Genomic DNA, 9133 nt, shown 5'->3' on the forward strand with positions numbered 1-9133 from the left:
AGCCGACGATATAGTCAAATAATCGTCTACAGAAACATAATTCATACTCTACTCACCCAATGCAAAGGAGTGTGCTCAAGATTAGTGTCCTAAGGGGGCGTTGCCTCCTCCTTCTTCCTCTCTTTTCATGGTGTTTGCTGGTGGCTTGCACAAAATGTGTGCTACAGCGTACCCATCTACAGCGTTAAGGGAACTCCATTTATTCTCTCAACCTAAAGTCTCCAAAGGTCTACAGCGTTAAGGGAACTCCATTTATTCTCAACCTAAAGTCTCCAAAGGTCTACAGCGTTAAGGGAACTCCATTTATTCTCAACCTAAAGTCTCCAAAGGTCTACAGCGTTAAGGGAACTCCATTTATTCTCAACCTAAAGTCTCCAAAGGTCTACAGCGTTAAGGGAACTCCATTTATTCTCAACCTAAAGTCTCCAAAGGTCTACAGCGTTAAGGGAACTCCATTTATTCTCAACCTAAAGTCTCCAAAGGTCTACAGCGTTAAGGGAACTCTTTATTTATTCTCAACCTAAAGTCTCCAAAGGTCTACAGCGTTAAGGGAACTCCATTTATTCTCAACCTAAAGTCTCCAAAGGTCCTAAACGTCACATGGATCCAGGAAAATACTGGGCTTAAAGGTGCACTGTGTAAGATTTGTAGTTGTTTATGTCAAGAATTCATGCTGCCCATTCACTAGAGTTACCTTGGGCTTAATGTGTCTTACTGTAATAGAAAATTCTTTGACATCGTCCTGCTTGTCTGTACAGGAAGACTTTGCAGTGAAGCTTCATCCAAAGCCACTCAGGGGATACCTGATATGAGGTGTGTGTGCAACATGGCGTCATAGTCAAGTCAAGTCAAGTCAAGTCAAGTCAATTTTATTTATAAAGCACTTTAAAATACAACAAAGGTAGCTGTCCAAAGTGCTGGACAAGTAGGAGGACTTGAAAGGAATCTCTCAACCTTAAAACACATAGACATACTTGAGGACATAGGACAAGATAAAGAAGAAAAATCACAATCAATAAGATCTAAAAGCTGAGCATCATGTAGAACAAAAAAAGGGGGGGGGGGATAGGTTATGCTAAAGGGCAAACCATAAAAAGACAGTTTCATAACGACACATATTTAAAAATAAGAATACATATAAGAGCTAAGGGGATAATCAACATTTAAGAACAAAGAAATAAAAAATAATAAAAGTAGAAATAGATAGATAAATAACTAGGTGCAAACATAGAGGTCATACAGTGTTAAAAGCTAATGCATAAAAGTGAGTTTTAAGGTGACTTTTAAAAGCAGCTAGGGAGGGGGACAGGCGGATATAGAGTGGCAGGTCATTCCACAGTTTGGGGCCCATTACAGCAAAAGCTCTGTCTCCTCTGGTTTTCAACCTGGAGCGTGGTACAATGAGGAGCGCTTGTTCTAATGACCTGAGGGATCTAGAGGGGGCGTTTACGTTTAGTAGGTCAGATAAGTAAGATGGTGCCAGGCCATGGAGAGCTTTAAAAACAAATAAAAGAATCTTAAAATCTACTCTGTAGCGTATAGGGAGCCAGTGAAGAGCAGCAAGCACAGGCGTGATATGCTCCCGCCTTCGAGTTTTAGTAAGGAGGCGGGCAGCAGCGTTTTGCACAAGTTGCAGGCGGGAGAGGGAGGAAGCACTGAGGCCAGCATACAAGGCATTGCAGTAATCAAGGCGTGATGAGATAAAAGCATGGATGAGTCTTTCAAAGTTTTTAAAAGATAAAAAGGGTTTGGCCTTGGATACTACTCGTAACTGATAAAAACTAGACTTAACAACCATATTGACCTGTTTCTCCATACTAAAAAATGAGTCTAAAAACACCCCAAGGTTTTTTGCTGAGTCTTTTACATATGGTTTGAGGGGGCCTAAGTCCTTTGGGGGGGCAGAGGTAGTGCTAGGCCGAAAGACAAGGACCTCTGTTTTACTTTCGTTAAAACTTAAAAAATTTAGGGCCATCCATGCTTTAATGTCCTCAAGGCAGTCAAGTAGTTGATTAAAAGCATTTGTATTACAGTGTTTAAGGGGCATATAAATCTGTGTGTCATCAGCATAACAGTGAAAAGAGACATTGTATTTGCGAAGGATGGATCCTAGGGGTAGCAAATAAAGGGAGAAGAGAAGAGGGGCAAGAATCGAACCCTGCGGAACGCCACAGGGCAGAGGAGCGGAAGGGGATACAGAGTCGCCAAGGTACACTGAGAAGGATCTATTTGCAAGATACGATTTAAACCAATCAAGGGCAGTGCCTCTGATACCAACAGAGTTTTCAAGGCGAGAGATTAAAATGTCGTGGTCGACAGTGTCAAATGCAGCAGTGAGGTCCAGTAAAATTAAAATGGCATTGTCACCAGAGTCAGTGGTCATTAAAAGATCATTAAAAACCTTAAGTAAAGCTGACTCTGTGCTATGCAGGGCTTTAAAGCCAGACTGGAGAGGTTCTAATATGCCATGGGAGTCTAAAAACGATTGCACCTGCTGAAGTACTAATTTTTCCAGGACCTTGGAGAGGAAAGGAAGCTTAGAGATAGGTCTGTAGTTGGAGAGGATAGAAGTGTCTAAGTTGGGTTTTTTAATTAAAGGTTGTACAAATGCATGCTTAAATGATTGTGGGACACATCCAGAGGCAAGGCTACAGTTCATGATGTCCAGAATGCTGGGACCTGTGGATTGGAGTGTTGGCTTGATGAGAGATGGGGGCATGATGTCAGCTTGACCAGAGGTAATTTTCATTTGACCAATAGTTTTGGTTAAGTTGGCCAGGGAGATGGGTTCAAACTGATAAAAGGTTGCAGAACAGATTACAGGGATAGAGGGATCAAAAGGGGGAGGGGTTATGGTAGCTCTTATACTATTGACTTTAGAGGTAAAAAAGTGGAGGAGAGTGTCACAATTAACTAAGGAGGGGTCCAGTTCTACATGTTGTTTGGGATTTAGGACGGTGTTTATGGTGTTAAAAAGGACACGTGGCTTATCATTGTTACGTTGGACAATGGCAGAGAGGTACTTGTGTTTTTCAGACTTAACAGTTTTTTGATATTTCACCCAGGTTTGTTTTAAAATGTCATAGTTCACATGTAGTTTTTCTTTTTTCCATCTGCGTTCTGCCCTCCTGCACTCCCGTCTGACAGAGCGAGAGGCGTCTGTAAGCCAGGGCGTTTGTTTTGTTTTTGGACGCAGGGTTTTGACAGGAGCGACACAGTCAAGGATACTGGTGCAGGTAGAATAAAAGGATGAAATCAGTTTCTCGACGTCATGACCGGCATCCGAGCCGTGGGACTCAGAGGCAGAAGGAAATGCAGCAGAGAAACGGGACGCTGTCGTGGATGCAATAATGCGGCGCCGACCTGCGGGCACGCACGCATTTTCGTTTTTTGCAGGGCAGGGGAGTTCAAAAGATATGGGCAAATGGTCTGAAAAGACAGCGTCGTGGATTTCCAGATTTTGCACTTGAAGTCCACAGGATAATACCAGATCTAATGTGTGCCCCAGAACTTGGGTGGGGCCAGACACAGACTGAGTGAGGTTAAAAGAGTCAATGATATTTAAAAAGTCTTTAGATAGTGGTTTGGTGGGGCAACACACGTGAATATTCAGGTCGCCAACAATAAGTACGCGGTCGTGTTTGGTCATCACCTCGGACAGAAAGTCAGAAAAGTCCTGGATAAAATCCTTGTTATATTTAGGTCAGTAGGTATCATAGCAGGTCAGTAAGATAACACGCCAACTTGAACCGTGTATGGCACTAGACTTTGCAAGGTAATGCATGCTGCACACAGGTTATATTTAGAGGTGGAATAAATGATAGAAGTCCGTAACACTGTTAATGCTCCCAGTAATTTATTTGCACAACGTTTCGGACCTTCGTTCTTTTTCAAGTGGAACAACGAACAGGTGTACAGGGTGTGGTTTAAATAAATCACTGGGAGCATTAACAGTGTTGCGGACTTCTATCATTTATTTCAGCAGTTACTCTACTTTGTCCAGCACCTGTACCACTGATGTGCGCGCATTCTCTCTCTCTCTCTCTCTCTCTCTCTCTCTGTGTGTGTGTGTGTGTGTGTGCGTGCGTGTGTGTGTGTGTGTGTGTGTGTGTGTGTGTGTGTGTGTGTGTGTGTGTGTGTGTGTGTGTGTGTGTGTGTGTGTGTGTGTGTGTGTGTGTGTTTGTGTGTGCGTGTGTGAGTGTCACCTGATCAGTGCACTACATTGGGAGATGTTATCCATCACTCACCAAACTCGCCTGATCTTACATTGATTTATGAGAACAATAGACAAGTTATAATTGTAGAAATTGGATGTTCATTTGATTCATATATGGATATATGCTACTCATGAAGCATCTGAAATACCAACCACTGTGTACTGCTTTAAACAACTGCAATTACTCATGTAAAGTAATTGTGCTCATTGTTGGTAGTCTGGGCCATGTGCTTAAACAAACAGAGAGGAAATGTGACTATGATGTTTAGTGAATGCATGAGATGGATGGAAGAATATACACCAATTTTAAGTATGATTGAAAGTTTCAAAAATGAATGATTGGACTGAATGAGTGTATAGGCTGTTCTTATGATAATACTGTTTTATTTGTTATTGCTGCTATTGTATTGTTTTAAAAGCCCTTCTAGGGACGAGCATTAGAAATTAGCTTTTGGCTATGATGCTTGCTGTTTTGGTTGTTATGCAACCTACATGTTATGTACACAGCAAATCGGCCGGTGTTAAATCAACTCCCATAGAGTTAAATTTAACACTTTTCCTGAGTTTATATAATGCTCACCGGTTCCGAGTTAAATCAACACTATGGATAGTGTAAATAGTTTAACTCTATTTCAGTGTTACTTCTTTAACACCCACAGTGTTACATTTTAACTCTATTCTAGTGTATTTTTCACACCAATTTTTCACTTTATGTGTTAACATCTTAACACCCACAGTGTTCTATTTTTAACACATTTGAGTGTTGAATTCCTCACCAATTAGTGTTAAAGCTTTTCACTTTAAGTGAAACATCTGAACACCCACAGTGTTCTATTTTTAACACATTTGAGTGTTGAATTAGCTTAGCTCAACTCACTATAGGGGTTACCATGTAACACTAATTGGTGTTATGTTATACAATAAATACTGCTTTTTCTAAAATGTTCAGATTCTGTACTGCGTTGAGTGCACATTTACATACAGTACATGAAATATACAATCTAAATTAAATTATTAAATTGTGGCACCTCCCATTCCCCACCATGACTGAGACAACTGTGGCATGGAACCAGCCCATCACACTGCTCTATTGAATTGGTAGACCGAATTATCCATAACCACAGAGAAACTCAAGTATCTGCAATATGTGCAATATTATTACCATTTGATAGTTGTAATCTCCTGGATGATAGTACATTAACCAGTGTGCATACAATACTCTGGTTGAGCATAATTAGACAAGCCTGAAATTTCTTGATCAAGTAAACAACCCTCCAAAAAGGATACCTGCAACCATAATACTCACTACCAATTAAATAGCTAGCCAGCCAACAAACCAGTCCACCAGCCAACCAAAAGAGTCAGTTAGCCAGCCAACCAGCTGGCCAACAAACAGTCAGTTGGTCGGTCAGTTAGCTCACTAACCAACAAGCCGGACAGAGAGCCAGCGAACCAGTCATTTAGGCAAGCAACTCAAGCATTGTGACAGTCTGAGTTTATATAGAGGTGAAAGTTAACCATGTGACCAGAGTAATCAGGCATGTGGCAGCTGCAGGTAGTAATTCAATGAACTTGTAACAGTCCTATGTACTCAAGTGAGGTCAGGTACTAATTGACAGATTGATTGGGCACTACCATTGTTCCTGGTTGATGGTAGGCAATGTCAATCATGTCATGCAGCATTTGACTTTCAATTGTGCAATGGCACTTTACAAGATAGCCTAATTTTGTTTACTAGGTGGCAATATTCTGATTTAAAATTGGATGCTGGAGTTTTGGCGTGCACATCCAAGCCAAAGGCATTAGCAGGTGCCAACTTAAGAAAGTGTTTGTGTAGCACATTGGTTGCAACTTAATTTATTGGAAGCAGAACCAGCAACATTTCCAATCATAGACCTTCTTTTAATTAGGCCTGGCAATTAGTAATTACAATCAATCATGGCCAGGAGCAACCCAAAGTGACATACAGATATGCAACATTGGTTACTGTCCCTAGGGTAATGCCGGGTTAGGAGGGATTAGAACCTGCAACTCACTGAATTTAAGTCCACCTTCCTAACCATTAGGCCAAGGCTGCCACTTCACACAACCTGGGCCTTCAGAGACTTCATGGACATTTACAGCAAACTATTTAGTCATCAACTTCTTGTTTGCTACATGTCTTCCCATGCTTGGTCATCTCCTTTTTTCTCACTTCCTCATGTCAATATGTACAACCTGAGGGGGAGGGGATTAGGACATATGGGCTTCAGATCGTGTCCCATCATGCAATGCACTTATGGAGAGCCATTTATCTGGATGGAATATCTTAAGTGTGCTTCAAAATATTACTCCTTGTTATATTCTGTGTTTATTGTAGGGGTTGTACTATTTAAAGTGGTACACAAGAAAAATGACCATATTCCCACCGTCATGAAGATGGTCATGTATATCTCCCAATATATAAAAGCTCATTCTCCTGTCATTTGACAGAGAGTGAGGAACACGTAGTCAACTGATGATGGGTGTATTCATGTATATCACAAGACATTAAGAATGAAATAATTTGCTGAAAATGTCAATGAAAGGTGTGATTGTAATGAAAAGCCCAACCTGTCTATGACTGAAGTTGTGCCCCAATGCACTAATAATTCAATAGATTCTCCTCCCACACAGTAGTTTACTGTGATGTTTCCTACTTTATCACTTTGGCATGCTGGTTATCCTTGAAGAGCACAGTACAATACTGTGATGTGCAAGTTAGGTGAGAAATGGCAAGTGATACAATGATTTCAAACTAATTTGCTGTGTGCCGTGTGACCATCACAGTATAGTGTACCAGAACATCAGAGTAATTAACTGTGAGATTTCACAGTAAATTACTCTGAAATCCTTGTAAGCTTTTACTGTGCAGATGAAAGAACCGGATGTGGAATGTCACTCTCAATCAGTGTTAGGCAGTTAACTCTTTGAAACAACACAGTGCGCAGAGCTTTTTAAGCACTCCCAGTGTTAAAGTAACACCACAATCAACACCCAGTGACTCCCATTCACACCAGAATAATTAACACCAGTAAAGTCAACTCAAAATAACACTTCCAGTTTTGCTGTGTATCTGTCCCTATCAAATAAACTAAACTAAACTATGTTTGCGTGGTCTACAGATCTGTGGACTGACAAAAAGAAGGGCCAAGCAATTCACAAAATTTTGCTCAATATCTTGCATCATTGGGAGCCTCTTCATATGGAAACACAGGTGCCACCTTTATCCTTAGGACATTATGAACAGAAGATTCTAGTGCTGTATTGGACTCCTTTTAAACCAAATTTGGATTGTGCCATGATAACTGTATATCTGTCAATCCAAATAAAGAAGTAATGTGTGTGTGTGTGTGTGTGTGTGTGTGTGTGTGTGTGTGTGTGTGTGTGTGTGTGTGTGTGTGTGTGTGTGTGTGTGTGTGTGTGTGTGTGTGTGTGTGTGTGTGTGTGTGAGGGAGAGAGAGATGACTGTCATTTAAAAGCATCTGTTGGGTAGTGTGATCTCTCCTTTCACTATCACTCTCCAGTCTCAATAAACAGACGGATCATGTTAGGGTCATTCCACGCCAAATCTCCGAATCATCCCGCACGACCATCTCAGATTTGGCAGAAAAAAATCAAGGAGGTTCACAAACGTCCCAATAGGAAAAGTGCAAAATTATAGCTCTCAATTCCTCACAGTTTTGTCATTAAAAATGTTTTTGTCAGGTACCCCCCTGACTCGTTCGGAACAGAGTTCTCAGAGAGCCCACTTTCAGATTGCCGTATCCAAAAAACTGCTTTAAGTAGGTCCTTACAAATTTCAAGGGCTAACATTTGGAACATGTACTTGTGAAATGTCGATTTTCACTTATCCTCTTGTCATTTACCACCGTTTTCTGGGGGCTTAAAGTTGCTTGAAAAATTCTCACCTTTGAATTTGTGGGCATCTTTGAAGGACTGTGGTAAGCACAGTTTTAAAGACAGAGGTTTGATATGGACACTGTATGTTCCCAAACATTCTGTGCATGTTGTGTTGAAAGACTGATCTTCCGCGATGAACAGTTTAGAAGATATGAAGTCTTTAAAATGGAAAATCTGAAACTTGGTGCCATCTTTGCCATGGCATTAAAAAAAAATGTCACGACTCACCACCATATTATCAACAGTTTTGGAAAGATTAGATGTCTGTTCTTAACATATCCAAAAACTGTGATGGTATTCTGCCTCATTTGGTCACAATGATTTTTCAAAAACCCACTGTTGGGTGACTTCCATAGCTCCTATGAAACATTGATATTAGAAGCATCTTCTCCATGTTATACAAAATAAATGACAGAACTCACCACTATGACATTTACAGTTTTAGAAAGACTCAATGTCTGTTTTTAACATATCCAAAAACTGGGGTGGTGCTCTGTCTCATTTTTTAAGAATGGACTTGTAAAAACGGCTGTGTGACATCTTCAGCTTGCTGCTCTATTGAGGTGGGGCCCCTGCTCTGATCTTTGCAGGCTACACGGGGGCCCTATCTACCAGTATTTGCCATGAGGCCCTATGTACAATTGTTCCGCCACTGTGAATGACTTGAGCAATTTGAGTCAGACATTTTTGATACAAGATATTTGACTTGAGCATTTTCGACACACTCAATATAATACGGCAAAAAAGTAAAAGTGGCTGTTGACAGAGTTTTTTTTCAGCTTTTTCCTGAACCTACATTTCAGTAAATCAAAGGTTATAGACGTGTGTAAACTTCATCTTTAGGCACTGAAAACCAAATACTGGAATAAAGTGATGAAATGTTGAATCACTGAAACATCCCCGTAGATCTTGAAACAAGTACATCCTGACTATCACTACATCTCAATGCTTTTTATTACAATTCACATCAATCTTTAATAACTTATTTACCAACTT

This window comes from Engraulis encrasicolus, unplaced genomic scaffold, assembly GCF_034702125.1.
Source record: "Engraulis encrasicolus isolate BLACKSEA-1 unplaced genomic scaffold, IST_EnEncr_1.0 scaffold_44_np1212, whole genome shotgun sequence".
NCBI classification, from domain to species: Eukaryota; Metazoa; Chordata; class Actinopteri; order Clupeiformes; family Engraulidae; genus Engraulis; species Engraulis encrasicolus.